This window comes from Heteronotia binoei, chromosome 1, assembly GCF_032191835.1.
Source record: "Heteronotia binoei isolate CCM8104 ecotype False Entrance Well chromosome 1, APGP_CSIRO_Hbin_v1, whole genome shotgun sequence".
Classification (NCBI taxonomy): domain Eukaryota; kingdom Metazoa; phylum Chordata; class Lepidosauria; order Squamata; family Gekkonidae; genus Heteronotia; species Heteronotia binoei.
Genome location: NC_083223.1, coordinates 8,788,707 through 8,805,691, shown reverse-complemented (window position 1 = coordinate 8,805,691; position 16,985 = coordinate 8,788,707). Strand labels below are relative to the sequence as shown.

The window sequence follows — 16,985 nt, the reverse complement described above, 5'->3', positions numbered from 1 at the left end:
AAAGGTCTGGTAAATGTTTGGGAAAGGTGCCTTTTGCAAAATCAGTTCGGGGGCTCTGAAACGGTCCACATTCGTGCCACATTTTCTTGGGAACCGGTTCGCGCCCATCCCTACTGGATAGCCCGGGCTAGCCCCATTTCAACAGATCTCCGAAGCTAAGCAGGGCCAGCCTGGTTAGTGCTTGGATGGGAGACCACCCAGGAATACCGGGGTCTCCAGTGCCAGATTAAACCCCGTGGAGGCCCCTAAACAGTCAAAATCTTGGAGGCCCCCTCACAAATTATCGTAGAGTGTCTGAGTGCCCATGGCCCCCGCTGCAGCCTGCAGGCACCTTCTTAAAAGCCCCTGTGACTAAGCTGTGAGGGAGCGGCAGAGAGGCAAACTTGGCGACAACGCCAGCAGCAGCCGCACCAGGCAAGTCAGGCAAAGAGCAGCTCAGTTGCTGGCTCTGCATGCTGGGAGGGCTGCAAGCAGGGGGGAAATGGGAGGAAAGCTGGCCCAGAGCCCCTAAAGGCAGAGGGGCCCATAGGCTAGTGCCAACTTGGCCTAATTGTTGATCCGGCTCTGCGGGTCTCTACGCAGAGGCAGGCGAGGGCAAACCACTTCTGAACACCTCTTGCCTTCGAAGTCCTATGTGGTCTCCATAAGTCAGCTGCAGCTCGATGGCAAAAGGCTGTCAAATCACAGCTGACTTATGGGGACCCCACGGGGTTTTCAAGGCAAGAGACGTCGGGAGAGTATTTGCCATAGCCTCCCTCTGCGTCACAACTAGGGGGGGGGCACGAATCGAAGCACAAATCATGATTCACGCCTAAAGCAACCAACTTGTGGGTTGCTGCAGATCGGTTCAGGTGTTCCCGCTATGCCCGGTGCTCCCGAACCAAATGAACCACAATTCGTTCAGAAAACTTTAAAAACCATGAAACACCGAATCAGGCAAACCGACGAACCACAAAATGAAACGAACCACCGTTTTCACGTTCTACGCCCCTCCCTAGCCGCGACCGTGGTATTCCTTCCTGGAATACTGATCGGGACTGATCCTCTTTAGCTTCCACCATGAGATCCGGCTAACCTGACATAAGGCACGAATAAAGCAGACAGAATTCAGTGCCACCCAAGCTGACAGATAGTCGATTCAGGACAGACAACAGGAAACGTCTCTTTACACACTACGTAATTAAGAGCACGTGGGATTCGTGTCGACTAGAGCACTGGTTTAGATGGCTTTACAAGGGAAACACAGGCAAATTCACAGACCGTGCGTTTCTAAATGGTCATTAGCTACGATGGCGGAAGAAACCTCTCTGTTTAAGAGGCAGAGCGTCTGGGAATGTGACAGTTACAGCAAGAGCAGATGGAAGCTGTTCCTTTCGTCCCCTGCTCGCGAGCTTTCCGATGCATCTGGCCAGACGCTACGAGAGCCAGGGTTGCTGGACTAGATGAGAAACCCTGCTGGAGCAGATTCAGCTTATGCTGTAATGACAACGTGAATCCTCTTCCATTTGCTGCAGTGTTTCGCTTGCAAAAACAAACAAACAAACAAAAAAGCTTGCAAGCATTTCATATGCTCACGCCCACCAATATTTCCCTTCCACGGATTCTTATAAACATCCGTCCAACAAATTTCCGACACCCTTCTACGTATTTAGATTACTAGCTTGGCCTGTTTCCAATCAATAAGAAACCTCACGCATTGTGGGGAGCTGGACGTTCCAAAGGCCATTTCTGCATTTCGCTGGACCGTAAGCATCTGCTTGGAAGTTCACCTTCTGAGACCAGACCTTTGATACAGGCAACACACATCCCACAGCTGCCCCAGGTGTCATGTGGCATCTGTCAAGGAAAGAGAGGGCTAAGGAAACAGGGAGCTGGGAAGTTACGAGGCACCGCCGATGGGTAGCGGCTAAGGGGCAGGGCAGCTAGAGGCCTTCATGGGGTGGCTTCACAATGTGGCATCTGAGAACAAGGCTGGTCAGCTCAGCACTCTGGAGGCATGCAGCTAATGACTGCCTAGGAAAGTCCAATACGGAGACATCAGGTTAGCAACTTGTCCCAGGCACTGCTAGCTAGCCATTGCCACACTCCATGGCAGCCTCTTGCCTTGGCCACAGAACACCATACGTTAAGATCAGGAGAGTCAAATGTGCAGCCCGGGGGCCAAATCAGGCCCTCGAAAGGTTCCTATCAGGGCCGCGAGCAAGTCTGCTTTCTTCTCCCTCTCTCTTGCTTCCGTGTCACAGCTTGCTTTGCCACGCTTCCTCAATCACACGGGTGCTATGGAGCCAAACCTCTGTTTTCTCCATTGGCTGAGGCTCCTCCTTTGGGGGGGGAGGAAGAGCTTACTTTGCCAGGCTCTCTCAATCGCACAGCAGAGCTACTGAGCCAAGTCTCTTTTCCGGCTCCGCCCCCTTCATCCCCTGGGGAGGGGGGAGGGAAAAAGAGCCAGAGCTTCCTTTGCCCACATCCCTCGATCACACGGGAGAGATACAAAATCTTTGCGTTTGTCTGCGTCCTTTATAAAAATTTATATCTCTGCTACCTGGCATTACATTTTATTATGCCCATGGCCCAGCCCAGCAAGGTCTCATTTACATCAGATCCAGCTCTCATAACAAATAAGTTCGGCACCAATGAACTAAGAACTTTGAGGCATCTGGGAATAGCACAGGGGTCACCGGGGGGGGGGGCGGGGGGGGAGAGTAGCTGTGGATTATCTGCACTGTGCAGGGGACTGGACTAGATGGCCCTTCAGGTCCTGTTCGGCACTTATGTTTCTATGGCCCCCTTTCACTCACTAGTGGTGGCTTCAGACTTCTTGTCACACCAGCCATTTCTGACCAGGTTTCCTAAAGCAAATTTGTGAAGAGGGAATAACAGATTCCTATTGCAAATTGTTCGACATGCACATACTCAGGGGTAAGTAAGAAAAACGGGAAAACCCCAAGTACTTGCAAGATGGACTGCCTTTAGAAGACATATGTTACGTCCTTCAGCATTCAAATGACGGGGCAAGCTCTGTTCCTAACACGATCCTTCCACATGCAAAAAATTCATCTGAGAAGGAAAACCAGAGTGGCACAAATTGTTCCGGTAATTACATGGACTATTTTAGGAACTGGATTACGTCAACTAGGTGAAAAAAACCCCTACTCTGGACAAGTTTTGTTTTGACAAACATGTGTTGCTTTACTCTTTTTCTTCTTCTGCCTCTAAGGGTGCAAGACACGTGCAGAGAGCAAATTTCTTGGTTTCTGAACACACTGAGCCTTACAAAGATCTCTCCTACTGTGTCCACTAAAAGGGAAAGACCGTGACCTATATATGTAAGGACAGGTTCTCAAGAGAAGGAAGCAATTTAAACCCAGAAATAACACAAGGGACAAGGAGTTAAAAAAATTTCCTGTTCCAGCGCTACTGCCCTGATCCTACCGAAGGGATGTGTGGAGAGATGGATCAGGAGGAGTAACTGTGGATAGCCCAAGGTTTGCTTACTTTGGTCTTGAAAGAGCACGTGGTTAATGAAACAGGCTCTACTCCATGAATGCTTATGATGCAATAAAGCTGATAACCTAAAAGGTCACAGATTTCCTTAACTTAGGAGTCGTGCAACGGAAGTCAATTCCCACATCGCTGTTACTGCTACCGCTGATGTATCTTTGTAAATGGCTTTTAATATATTTTTCCTGCAGGATTCAACTCACAGAGGCGGTTCTGGCCTTCAGCACCCAACAGGTTTAAGTCTTTTCTTTCAAAGTATCTATATTTCATCTCAAATGCTGAGGGATACGGTTCAAAGACAAAAAAAAAAAAAGGAAACCAACCCACAGGGTGCAGGTGGGTACCCAGCGACCGACCAATTTGATCAGACCGCTGCGGAGAACTGGATTTGAAGAAAAGACAGACTATACTTATTGGCTTTTTTAAAAAGTTCCATATTTGGGGAGGACACGTGTTTGTGAAACAGCTGTTGCTATGGCTTGAATTCTGAACTAATCTAGGTTCTTGGCAGCTGTGCGTTTCCCTTTTATGAAAACTAATGGAATTTGTCCTTGGCGGTTCACAGCCTTTAACTGCTTGCCTGGACTTTTTTTGTTGTTGTTGTTGGCCATTTTACATGAACACACACAAACCAGAGATGGTGCTTTTTAAAAACGCTAAAAATAGTTTCTGTTTTGGACAACTCCTGATGGCTCATATTAGGGAACGGCTACGATGGCTCACTCTGAAATTACAGCACTGACTCCCTATTCAGAATAGGTGCAAACAATTTCAGGTGCATCCCTTTGAGAAAGCGCCAATTTGGTGTAGTGGTTAAGTGTGCAGGCTCTTATCTGGGAGAACTGGGTTTGATTCCTGCTCTTCCACTTGCAGCTGCTGGAATGGCCTTGGGTCAGCCATAGCTCTTGTAGGAGTTGTCCTTGAAAGGGCAGCTTCTGGGAGAGCTCTCTCCAGCCCCACCCACCTCACAGGGTGTCTGCTGTGGGGGAGGGGGGAAGGTAGAGGAGACTGTGACCACTCTGAGATTCAGAGTATAGGGCGGGATATAAATCCAATCCTTCCTCTTCTTCTCTTGGGGTAAATAAAGGTCAACCCCGCTCTTTTTCCACAAATGCTTCAGTTCTGCATAATTGAGAAGAGTGCGCATCTCTTGCCTTCCGGCATTCGTATACAAATGTAAGGGAGCTCTTATTTCGAGCAAAGTGCATTGAGCGGGAACCCTACCCACGTTTTACAAATCTGTATTATTTAACTTCCCCGTCCCCCATGGCAAAGTTTCACCCAGTGCTTTTAGGGGTTAGCTACTGATTCAATCATTTACTGGCACTGCGCAGCTAGATGGAAGTTTTAGTCCACCCGGGTCAGATCTCAACCCTAGTTAACAAACCGAACCATGCCAGCAGGACACAACGGAGCTCTGAGTCTCTGTTCGTTCTTTCCTGTGCAGGGGTTGCCCTGAAATGAACCCTCCAAAGAACTGTAGCAGCCTGGCATGGGGAGGGGGGCGTGTGACGAGGCAGAGAAACGAGGGGCAAGGGTCCTCGTGGACACGCATGATTCCCAGAGCTGACTGTATCACACTGCTCTGTACCTAAATCCCTGAAAAAGTGAAATAAGAAGAATTTAAGAAGATGATATTGGATTTATATCCTGCCCTATACTCTGAATCTCAGAGCAGTCACAATCTCCTTTACCTTCCCAGCACCAGCACCACAACAGACACCCTGTGAGGCAGGTGGGGCTGAGAGAGCTCTTACAGTAGCTGCCATTTCAAGGACAACTCTTACGAGAGCTATGGCTGACCCAAGGCCATTCCAGCAGCTGCAAGTGGAGGAGTGGGGAATCAAAACCGATTCTCCCAGATAAGTGTCCACACACTTAACCACTACACCAAACTGGTTCTCTATTTATTGCATTTATACCCCACCTCTCTGGGACCCTGGATGATTTACATAATTCTCCTTTCCTCCATTTTATCCTCACAACAACCCTGCAAGGTAGATTAGGCTGAGTGTGGGACTACCCCAAGGTCATCCAGCAAGCCTTCCATGGCAGAGCAGGGAATCAAACCTGGTTCTCCAAGATCATAGTCTAACTCCTACATCAAGCCAGCTAAAACATATTCAGTTAGCACCGCACAGAAACAGAAACTTCAAAACAAAATGTGACTTCAGATGTTAGAAGCTAGACGAACAGGGCAATCGCATGCAAATATACTCCCCTGATTTCAGCATGCTCAGGCTGGGGGTGCCCTGACCAGGATGGCCCAAGTTTGATTCCCTGCTCTGCCATGGAAGGCTTGCTGGATGACCTTGGGGTAGTCCCACACTCAGCATAAACTACCTTGCAGGGTTGTTGTGAGGATAAACTAGACGGAACAGGGCAATCTCATGCTAAAATACTCCCTGAGGTCCAGCATGCCAGGCTGGGGTCCTACCAATGCCCAAGAACCCTTCAAACTAAGCAGTCAGTTTGGTGTGGTGGGTCAGCTGTAGCTCTCTTATCTGGGAGAACCAGGTTTGATTCCCCACTCCTCCACTTGCAGCTGCTGGAATGGCCTTGGGTCAGCCAGAGCTCTCTTATCTGGGAGAACCGGGTTTGATTCCCCACTCCTCCACTTGCAGCTGCTGCAATGGCTTTGGGTCAGCCATAGCTCTCTTATCTGGTAGAACCGGGTTTGATTCCCCACTCCTCCATTTGCAGCTGCTGGAATGGCCTTGGGTCAGCCAGAGCTCTCTTATCTGGGAGAACCGGGTTTGATTCCCCACTCCTCCACTTGCAGCTGCTGGAATGGCCTTGGGTCAGCCAGAGCTCTCTTATCTGGTAGAACCGGGTTTGATTCCCCACTCCTCCACTTGCACCTGCTGGAATGGCCTTGGGTCAGTCATAGCTCTCTTATCTGGGAGAACCGGGTTTGATTCCCCACTCCTCCATTTGCAGCTGCTGGAATGGCCTTGGGTCAGCCAGAGCTCTCTTATCTGGTAGAACCGGGTTTGATTCCCCACTCCTCCACTTGCACCTGCTGGAATGGCCTTGGGTCAGCCATAGCTCTGATATCTGGGAGAACCAGGTTTGATTCCCCACTCCTCCGCTTGCAGCTGCTGGAATGGCCTTGGGTCAGCCATAGCTCTTATCTGGGAGAACCGGGTTTGATTCCCCACTCCTCCATTTGCAGCTGCTGGAATGGCCTTGGGTCAGCCAGAGCTCTTTATCTGGTAGAACCGGGTTTGATTCTCCACTCCTCCATTTGCAGCTGCTGGAATGGCCTTGGGTCAGCCAGAGCTCTCTTATCTGGTAGAACCGGGTTTGATTCCCCACTCCTCCATTTGCAGCTGCTGGAATGGCCTTGGGTCAGCCAGAGCTCTCTTATCTGGGAGAACCCGGTTTGATTCCCCACTCCTCCACTTGCACCTGCTAGCATGGCCTTGGGTCAGCCATAGCTCTCTTATCTGGGAGAACCGGGTTTGATTCCCCACTCCTCCATTTGCAGCTGCTGGAATGGCCTTGGGTCAGCCAGAGCTCTCTTATCTGGTAGAACCGGGTTTGATTCCCCACTCCTCCACTTGCACCTGCTGGAATGGCCTTGGGTCAGCCATAGCTCTGATATCTGGGAGAACCAGGTTTGATTCCCCACTCCTCCGCTTGCAGCTGCTGGAATGGCCTTGGGTCAGCCATAGCTCTCTTATCTGGGAGAACCGGGTTTGATTCCCCACTCCTCCACTTGCACCTGCTGGAATGGCCTTGGGTCAGCCATAGCTCTCTTATCTGGGAGAACCGGGTTTGATTCCCCACTCCTCCGCTTGCAGCTGCTGGAATGGCCTTGGGTCAGCCATAGCTCTCTTATCTGGGAGAACCGGGTTTGATTCCCCACTCCTCCACTTGCACCTGCTGGAATGGTCTTGGGTCAGCCAGAGCTCTCTTATCTGGGAGAACCGGGTTTGATTCCCCACTCCTCCACTTGCACCTGCTGGAATGGCCTTGGGTCAGCCAGAGTTCTCTTATCTGGGAGAACCGGGTTTGATTCCCCACTCCTCCATTTGCAGCTGCTGGAATGGCCTTGGGTCAGCCATAGCTCTCTTATCTGGGAGAACCGGGTTTGATTCCCCACTCCTCCACTTGCACCTTCTGGAATGGCCTTGGGTCAGCCAGAGTTCTCTTATCTGGGAGAACCGGGTTTGATTCCCCACTCCTCCATTTGCAGCTGCTGGAATGGCCTTGGGTCAGCCAGAGCTCTCTTATCTGGGAGAACCGGGTTTGATTCCCCACTCCTCCATTTGCAGCTGCTGGAATGGCCTTGGGTCAGCCAGAGCTCTCTTATCTGGGAGAACCGGGTTTGATTCCCCACTCCCACTGAGAGCCCTCTCAGTCCCATCCACCTCACAGGGAGTCTGTTGTGGGGGAAGGAGATAAAGGAGATTGTGACTGCTCTGAGATTCAGAGTATAGGGTGGGATATAAATCCAATCATGAACACATGAACATATGAAGCTGCCTTATACTGAATCAGACCCTGGGTCCATCAAAGTCAGTATTGTCTACTCAGACTGGCAGCGGCTCTCCAGGGTCTCAAGCTGAGGTTTTTCACGCCTCCTTGCCTGGACCCTTTTGAGTTGGAGATGCCGGGGATTGAACCTGGGACCTTCCGCTTACCAAGCAGGTGCTCTACCACTGAGCCACCGTCCCTCCCCCAATCATCATCATCTTCCTCCTCCTGATTAGTGTCTGGATGGTTAGTGTCCACCCAGGGTTGCTACGCAGAGGCAGGCAATGGCAAACCATCTCTGAATATCTCTTGACTTGAAAACCCCACCAGGGGTCGCCATAAGCCAGGGCCGGCCAAACTTGCTTAACATAACTTATTTATTTTTATCGATTTGATTTGATTTATATCCCGCCCTCCCCTCAGGGCGGCTCACGACAATGAAATGAAAACAATCCATTTAAAAATTGCATAACATTAACACAATTTAAAATTCAATCATTGAAACAATCGTATGCAGTTGTATCGCTTCTGATGGCTTCAGTATTCCTACATTTTCTCCCACCATGACGGTAACTCTAGATCGGTTAAAGGCTAACCAGAAGAGTGTGGTTTTGCAGGCCTTGCGGAAGTGGGCGAGGTCTCTCAAGGCCCTCACTTCCCCCGCTTTGTAAGAGCTACAACGAATGAACTTGAGAATGTTTGAGAGCTGTAAGACACGAATGTCAGATGTCTGAGAGCCACAACAGAGGAAGGGAGGAGGGAAGGAAATCGAATAGATGGGGGGGAGGGATAGGTGGAAAGAAAGCAACTTTAACTTCCTTCCAGCCGGCTTGGAGAAGTGATTTAAAAGAGAGAAATGCCTTCTTCAAGCCAACTGATGGGGCGGTGGGGGCTTTGAGAGCCGCACAATGTGCGTGAAAGAGCCGCGTTTGGCTATCCCTGCCGTAAGACCACTGTGCTTTGACAGCCGTCTACAACAGGGATGTCCAACTCATTTGTTATGAGAGCCGAATCTGACATAAACGAGACTTTGTTGGGCTGAGCCATGTTGAGTTGGGCTGGGCCATGCAGGAACCTATTTAAGATTAGGTAGATATAAACTTTATAAAGGACACAAACACAATTAAATATTTTTTAAAACATACTTAAAACATTAGCACTTATTGGTCTTAAAGGTGCTTTCTTTGTAGCTCTCCCATGGGATCCAGGGAACTGGGCAAAGGAAGCTCTGGCTCTTTCCTTTCTTCCCCCAGGGGACCAGGAGAGGGAGGAGCCTCAGCCAATAAAAGGAAGAGAGGCTTGGCTCAGTAGTTCTGCTGTGTGATTGAGAGAGCCTGGCAAAACAAGCTATTTCTCCCCCCTTCCTTCTCAAGGGAGGAGCCTCAGCAAATGGAGAAAATAGAGGCTTTGCTCTGTAGTTCCTGTGCAGTTGAGCATGCCTGGCAAAGCAAGCTGTGATGCAGAAGGAAGCAAGAGAGAGGAAGAAGGAAGCAGATGACAGCCGGTTGCTCAAGGGCCTGATAGGAACCTTCCGGGGGCCTGATCCAGCTCCTGGGACGCATGTTTGACACTCCAGGTACAGTTTCTTTTCCCAGGATGATGCTGCCAAAGCGTTTCTCAAATTGTTGAATAAATGAAAGAAATAGCATTTCTTGCTACATTGGCCTAGGTAACGATACTAACTCCTGAGAACTCAACTCTCAGAAATCACACTGAAAGCGCTCTTGCTAACCAACCTCTATCAAATAAAGAAATCCAAAATCAAGGCACTTTGGATGGCAAGCTCTAATGTTATTCTGGATGACAGCTATAGTTTATGCCTGTTTTCAAAATATTTTATTTTATATGTAGGGACAAACGTGAAATGATTTTGAAAGGGAGTTGAGTTTATTTCAGCTCCGGTTTATCCGAGCTCTAATTACAGGTGCCTTTGGCTTATTATACATATTTTGCTTTTGCTTTTCGGCTTGACTTGAACAGCGCGGTCTGATCTAGTTCAAGGAGAATTGTTACTTTGTTTTCTCGAACTACCAGGAATGGATCAGAAAGATTAAACAAGCTATTGTATTCAGGCTTTTCTCCGTGCCAAAGTGTAATGGCGGACACATTCAAGCTGTGTCAACAAACAGAACCTGCTTGAACAGATCTGTCAAAAGAAGTCAGAAATGCAAAATGCCACCAAGTTCCCCGTATTCCCACACCTTTCTTCCCCCCATTATGCACAACTGTCACTGCAGGGGGGTTTTTTTGCCTACAACTCCCATCAGCCCCAGCCATTGGCCATGCTGGCTGGGGCTGATGGGAGCTGTAGGCAAAAAAAAAAAACATCTGGAGAGCTACCGTTGGCCGCCCCTGAAATAAAGGCTAATCAAATGTTCAGTCAAATGTTGCTCTGCTCACTGTACCCCATTTCACTGTTTAAAGAAGTCTGCATGCATACAAAAGTCTACAGTTGGTCTTAAAGGTGCTACTGGGCTCCTACTTTGTTCTAATGCAGAGACAAGCAATGGCAAACCACCTCTAGACACGTTTCTGGTCTTAAAAACCCTGCAGTGCCTTCCAAGAGTTTATGGGGTTCTTCGTACAGGGCCCACTGTAAGCTCCTGGAGGACAGGCTACATCAGGGGGGGTGTGGCCTAATAGGTAAAGGAGCTCCTGCTAAAATTCCACCCCTGTAGCCAATCCTCCAAGAGCTTACAGGGCTCTTCGTACAGGGCCTACTGGAAGCTCCAGAAGGACTGGCGACATCAGGGGTGTGTGGCCTAATAGGTAAAGGAGCTCCTGCTAGAATTCCACCCCTGTAGCCAATCCTCCAAGAGCTTACAGGGCTCTTCTCACAGGGCCTACTGGAAGCTCCAGGAGGACTGGCTACATCAGGGGTGTGTGGCCTAATAGGCAAAGGAGCTCCTGCTAGATTTCCACCCCTGACTGTCTACATCAGGAGTGTGTGGCCTAATATGCAAAGGAGCTCCTGCTAGAATTCCACCCTTGTAGCCAATCCTCCAAGAGCTTCCAGGGCCCACTGTAAGCTCCTGGAGGACAGGGCCTACTGGAAGCTCCTGGAGGACTGGCTACATCAGGGGTGTGTAGCCTAATATGCAAAGGAGCTCCTGCTAGAATTCAACCCCTGTAGCCAATCCTCCAAGAGCTTACAGGGCTCTTCGTACAGGGCCTACTGGAAGCTCCAGGAGGACTGGCGACATCGGGGGGGGGGGGTGGCCTAATAGGCAAAGGAGCTCCTGCTACAAAAAAAGTCCTGCCGCATTACTATTTGCAAGGAAGCAAAGAGAGAGCAAGAACTCCCTGGCATTTTCAATTCTGCAGAGTTGGCTAGGACCACGCATTTCAGGGGACAGGGGAGGGACGCATTTCAGGGGAGGGACGGTGGCTCAATGGTAGAGCATCTGCTTTGGAAGCAGAAGGTCCCAGGTTCAATCCCTGGCATCTCCAAAAAAGGGTCCAGGCAAATAGGTGTGAAAAACCTCAGCTTGAGACCCTGGAGAGCCACTGCCAGTCTGAGTAGACAATACTGACTTGATGGACCAAGGGTCTGATTCAGTGTAAGGCAGCTTCATATGTCCATATGACAGCTTCCTTTTGCTCCTGCAGATCAGAAAGCGCAAATCTCGGCTCAGCGGACGACTTCAGCGGATTCGAAAAGTTGTTCGTTGCCTCACAGGGACCCTGTTCAATAAGCGCATTCGGAGCGTGCTCACGTTAACGCTTCCGCAACTCGGCGCCTTGGAAGCGCTCTGAGGATCTCCCAGGACGACGACAAGGGTGGCTTGTGCAAGACATCAACGAGGTTGGTGACTTTGTCAGCACAGCATGGGCCAACAACACGGGGAGAAGGGAAAAAAAATTCTGGCGCAGTGAGCAGCAAAGTCGCTTTCAAAGCATTTCTCGATGGCACCGGGCACGATGAAGTTATCAATAATTTAGAACGGAGAGCTAAATTCCTTGCAAGAGGAAAATACGAGGCCTTTACCTAAAAAGGCAGCCGCGCAAGGGTAGGGTTGGGAACAGAACAGCAGGCAGCGTCCCCTTCCTGCCACTCTTCCTCGTGCCGCCGAATTCCCGACTTTCAGAAGCGGCTTCTTTAAGCGGACGGCTACAACAGGGCGGCTGAAGAGCCCCAATGTACATGGGGAATGCTCCGTTATTCAGTTGTGCTTCGACTCACAATCTGATTCTTGGTATGTTGGGTCAAAAAACCATCTTATATTATTACGCCTCGGGCAACCGACTTCCCAGCGCAACCTCCCTGTTCTTAAGCGTGCTTGAAAATAAGTAAAATCAAGGGGGTTTTGTAGAAAAAGCCCAAGAGGAACTCATTTCCATATTAGGCCACACCCTCTAACATCACCATTGTTTTAAAAAGGCAAAGGTAGCCCCCTGAGCAAGCACCAGTCGTTTCTGACTCTGGGGTGACATCGCATCACAACGTTTTCACGGCAGACTTTTTACGGGGTGGTTTGCCCCAGTCATCTGCGCTTTCCCGCCAGCAAGCTGGGGACTCATTTTACTGACCTCGGAAGGATGGAAGGCCGAGTCAACCTCAAGCCGGCTACCTGAACCAGCTTCCACCGGGGATTGAACTCAAGTCATGAGCAGAGGGCTCTGACTGCAGTACTGCAGCTTTACCACTCTGCGCCACGGGGTATATAAATAGGTATACACCAATGTTGCCTCTAAGCTGTGGAGCCTTGTGAGCAAAAATTCTACTTTGTGAGCTACTGGCATTAAAGTTGGGAGCTACTGGCATAAAAGTTGTGACCTACTGCATAAATTATTGTGCTCTGGGGTCATCCTTTCTGAGTTAAGACAAAAATGTGAGCTGGAGGCTAAAAATCTGTGAGCTAGCTCACGCTAACTCAGCTCAGAGGGAACACTGGTATACCCATGGTCACGGAAAGGAAAGGTCCCCAGTCATTTCCGACTCTGGGGTAATGTTGCTTTCGAAATGTTTTCATGGCAGACTTTTTACGGGGTGGTTTGCCATTGCCTTCCCCAGCCCTCTACGCTTTCCCGCCAGCAAGCTGGGTCCTCATTTTGTCGACCTCGGAAGATGGAAGGCTGAGTCAACCTCAAGCCAGCTACCTGAACCCAGCTTCCGCCGGGATCCAACTCAGGACGTGAGCAGAGCTTAGGACTGCAGTATTGCAGCTTTAACACTCTGCGCCATGGGGCTCTCACCATTGTTTTACACAGGGCTTTTTGCAGAAAAAGCCAGGAAGAAGCTCATTTGCATATTAGGCCACACCCTCTGGTGCCAAGCCAGCTGAAGCTGCATTCCTGTGCATTCCTGCTTAAAAAAAAAAAAGCCCTGAGTAACAATCACTACTCAAGAGTAGCCTGGTGGAATAAGAGGCTGTGGCTGAGTGGCAGACTGTCTGCTTGGCATACAGAATGTCCCAGGTTCAATCCCTGGCACTTCCAGTTTAAAGGGTGTGGCAAGAGCCTGAGACCCTGGAGAGCCATTGTCTGAACAGACAATACTGGGCTGGTGGTCTCGTTCAGCATAAAGGCAGCTTCCTACGTCCAAGAAGTTTTCCCAGCCATTACAATCACACCTTTCATGTTTCAACCCAAAGAGTCAGCACGAATCACCTTCTGGGCTCAAAAAATGTATCTACACTTTACACGCTAACGGACCTAACCGGATTCCCGAAAGCAGCCATGTTGGCCTGAAGCGGCAGAACGAAATTTGAGCCCGGCGGCACCTTGAAGACCAAAAAGTTTTATTCCAGGTATAAGCTTTCATGTGCACGCACACTCATTCGGATACCCGGCGGCACCTTGAAGACCAAAAAGTTTTATTCCAGGTATAAGCTTTCATGTGCACGCACGCTCATTCGGATACCCGGCGGCACCTTGAAGACCAAAAAGTTTTATTCCAGGTATAAGCTTTCACGTGCACGCATGCTCATTCAGATACCCGGCGGCAACCTTGAAGACCAAAAAGTTTTATTCCAGGTATAAGCTTTCACGTGCACGCACGCTCATTCAGATACCCAGCGGCAACCTTGAAGACCAAAAAGTTTTATTCCAGGTATAAGCTTTCACGTGCACACACGCTCATTCAGTTACCCGGCGGCAACCTTGAAGACCAAAAAGTTTTATTCCAGGTATAAGCTTTCACATGCACGCAGGCTCATTCAGATACCCAGCGGCAACCTTGAAGACCAAAAAGTTTTATTCCAGGTATAAGCTTTCACGTGCACACACGCTCATTCAGTTACCCGGCAGCAACCTTGAAGACCAAAAAGTTTTATTCCAGGTATAAGCTTTCACGTGCACGCAGGCTCATTCAGATACCCAGCGGCAACCTTGAAGACCAAAAAGTTTTATTCCAGGTATAAGCTTTCACATGCACGCAGGCTCATTCAGATACCCAGCGGCAACCTTGAAGACCAAAAAGTTTTATTCCAGGTATAAGCTTTCACATGCACGCAGGCTCATTCAGATACCCAGCGGCAACCTTGAAGACCAAAACGTTTTATTCCAGGTATAAACTTTCACGTGCGCGGGCTCATTCAGATACCCAGCGGCAACCTTGAAGACCAAAACGTTTTATTCCAGGTATAAGCTTTCACGTGCACGCACGCTCATTCAGATACAGTCCTAACCAGAGTCCTTCAACAACCAATATCCTAACCCAACGTTTCTCTTATCAGTACATTAACATTCAGACTTACAACGGAGATACGCGCAGGCACGCAAAGAAACACACCATGTTGCTCTTAGCCAGAACAAACTTACATCATCATCACCGGATTGAACTGAAACAGGTCGCTTTATCAGAAACACTATACTACTTATATACAGTCAGCGTTCCAATAAAGGCTACCGTCTTCCATCCACTAAGAGAAACCTGAACTCCTGCTATTAGGTTTCGTTCCGGCTACCTGATGCGGTTGGCTAACGTTCCGCTTTACAGAGGAAAATGTTGGCCTCGTGTGTTCCGCGCAGTACAGTGCGGCTGCAACAGAACAGGTAGGGTTGCCACCTGCCTGGAGAAAAAAAGCCCCGCACCCTTTAATGGAGGCTTAGATAATGTGAGAAATGGGTAGGTGAAGCTCTTCATGGCACGGAAGTAAAGAACATCACCTTGTAAATAACATTCCATTAAGCCTCTCTTAAAGGAGCAGGACGTTTACCCTCCAGGTGGCTGATAACCCCAAAACGAAGAGAAATCCAGCGAAAGGGCTGGACAGGGCATTTCACCTATGAGGGAGACAGACACTGCTTACCTTTTATCGACTTATCAGGATCCTAATGTTTAATCAAGTCCGCCAATGCAAAGCCAATGGCCACTCTGAAAAGTTTGTTGATTCAAGCAGCAGTTCCTAAACTGAGAAACAGGGGGGGGGGGGGATCCCCACATCCTTTGTCAGGACAGAAGGTGAGCTGATGCAAAAGAACCCTCTAAGGTTTCCAGAAAGGGGGCAGGGGCTCACAGATTTTTAGCCTCCAGCTCACACATTTTTGTCTTAGCTCATGAAAAAACGGCCCCAGAGCACACTAATTGATGCAGCAGCTCACAACTTTAATGCACATAGCTCATAAAGTAGAATTTTTGCTCACAGGACTTTGCAGGTTAGAGGGAACATTGGTGGGTGCTCACATAGCCACCTGCCACTTCTAGACCCCCTTGCTTCTGGATCTCATGAAGTACACATGAAGCTGCCTACAGGATCACACAAAGCACACACGTACACACAAACACGGGCCCTGGAGGCCCCTTCCAACTCCTTGAGTCTACGAAGCTGCCTTCTGGATCACATGAAGTACACAAGAAGCTGCCTTCTACTGAATCAGACCATCGGTCCACCAAAGTCAGAACAGTCTACTTAAGGGGAGGGGGGGACTTTCTTAACGTAAGAGGAAGTGAGAAAGGAAGGGAGGAAAGGAAGAAAAGGGAGGAAGGGGAGGGGAGGAAGGGGAGGGATGGAAAGAAAGCAACTTTAAATGCATTCTCCAAGCCCCCAACGTTTGGTGGTTTGGCAAAGTGATTTAAAGAGAGAAATGCCTTCTCCAAGCTGGCCAGTAGGGTGGTGGGGGCTTCAAGAGCCACACAATATGTATGAAAGAGTCACATGCGGCTCCTGAGCCACAGTTTGGCCACCCCTGATCTACCCTGACTGACAGCAGCTCTCCAGGGTCTCAGGCGTTCACATCACCTGTGACCTGAACTCTTCAACCAGAGATGCCGGGACCAAGAAGAAGAAGAAGAAGAAGAAGAAGAAGATATTGGATTTATATCCCGCCCTCCACTCCGAAGAGTCTCAGAGCGGTTCACAATCTCCTTTACCTTCCTCCCCCACAACAGACACCCTGTGAGGTGGGTGGGGCTGAGAGGGCTCTCACAGCAGCTGCCCTTTCAAGGACAACCTCTGCCAGAGCTACGGCTGACCCAAGGCCATGCTAGCAGGTGCAAGTGGAGGAGTGGGGAATCAAACCGGGTTCTCCCAGATAAGAGTCCGCACACTTAACCACTACACCAAACCGGCTCTCTCTGGGACCTTCTACACACCAAGCGGAGGCTTCCCCACTGAGCTACAGCCCCACCTCATCAGGGCAGAGAATGAGCCAAAAAATCCAAGCACCAACAAATGGCTGAGCGGCACCAAAAGGTACGGCATTAATACAGTCATCATAGCCATTTCTGATACAAAACCAAACTGGCCTCCCCTATTTTCCAGCGCAACAGACTTCACCGCAGATGCACAGTACTGCACATTTATGGGCTATCAGCCAACGACATCTTTCAGCTGAGCATCAAGTGGTTTGTAAGACTGGCCTTGTTCTGTCTCAATGAGCTACCCCAAAGTGTTCCCAGATCTCTCCCCGCTCCAGTTGAGCCCACAAGTGAATAGCCAATACAGAAGCTTCTTGCTATCTCTAGCACAAAGTTCCTTCCAGCCAAGGGAAGACGGATTAACGCTTGGGGTCAGGGCCTTTTGAGTAGTGGCTCCACAGAATCAGCTAGTCTCCAGTAA

At 49.5% G+C, this 16,985-nt stretch overlaps 1 protein-coding gene and 1 non-coding gene across 2 annotated transcripts in view; one reads left to right on the top strand and one right to left on the bottom strand.

Annotated features, from left to right (window-relative positions):
- AFTPH (aftiphilin) overlaps positions 1-16,985 on the bottom strand; it is an 84,434-nt gene that overhangs the window by 55,266 nt on the left and 12,183 nt on the right. The gene's annotated exons all lie outside the window — the stretch shown is intronic.
- TRNAP-UGG (transfer RNA proline (anticodon UGG)) lies at positions 11,367-11,433 on the top strand. Its single transcript has one exon. It is a non-coding gene; the product is annotated as a tRNA-Pro (tRNA).